This window comes from Oxyura jamaicensis, chromosome 9 (genome assembly GCF_011077185.1).
Source record: "Oxyura jamaicensis isolate SHBP4307 breed ruddy duck chromosome 9, BPBGC_Ojam_1.0, whole genome shotgun sequence".
NCBI lineage: Eukaryota > Metazoa > Chordata > Aves > Anseriformes > Anatidae > Oxyura > Oxyura jamaicensis.
In genome coordinates, this window is record NC_048901.1 from 16047817 (window position 1) to 16048622 (window position 806).

The window sequence follows — 806 nt, forward strand, 5'->3', positions numbered from 1 at the left end:
CGGGGGGGGGGGGGGGGGGGGGGGGGGGGGGGGGTGACCGGTCCCGGTAGCCAGCCCCGGCGGGGGGCTGGCGGCTGACAGCGCCGTCAAACTTGGGAGCTGCTGTCCTGGGGGGGGGTCCCGAGGGGGGTTTTAGGGGGGGGTTCGGTGCCGTGGAGTACCCCCCCGAGGAGGAGGGGGGTGTTGTGGAGTTGGTGCTGGCATACAGGGGGGTGTTTGGGGTGCGGAGCCCCCGTTAAAGGAGGGTTTTGGAACCGTAGAGCTGCTTTGGGAGCCGCTGGCGGAGCCGTCCCGTCGGGGGCACTCTTGGTATTGGGGGGGGGGGGGGTCGAGGCGAGAACCGGGGACCGGGGGCGGCCGTGCCCCGGGGGACCGCCGCGACCCGGCCACTTACCGGGCACCGGGGGGATAAAGCGGGGCTGGAGGTGAGCGAGAGGGGAAAAAAAAGCGTAACGGAAGGAAAGGGGGGGGGGGGGGGTAAAGAAAAAGCAGCCACCGAGCACCGGGTTTTGTCGGATTTCGATTTCACTTCTGTTTCCCGCTCCGCCCGCCGCCCCCGCTCCGGGACCGGTGCCGTTCGCACCGAGGGGGCGCCCGGGGGAGGGGGGGCAGAACCGGGGCTAAGCTCTCCGTTAACCTTCCCCTGCCCTTTACCGGGGGAAGGGGCTCACTACGCGGGGGGAAGTTAAAAACCGTGGCTCTGCAGCAAGGTGACCCGCTCCGGTTACCGGGGCTGACGGCGGGGCACGGGGCCGGCGGGGAACAGCAACGACGGCTCCGTCCCGGGAGGCGGGGAGGGGAAGGGA

At 71.0% G+C, this 806-nt stretch overlaps 1 protein-coding gene across 1 annotated transcript in view; it reads left to right on the forward strand.

Annotated features, from left to right (window-relative positions):
- The window catches only part of PTMA (prothymosin alpha), an 8331-nt gene that overhangs the window by 451 nt on the left and 7074 nt on the right, over nt 1–806 (forward strand). The window lies entirely within an intron of this gene.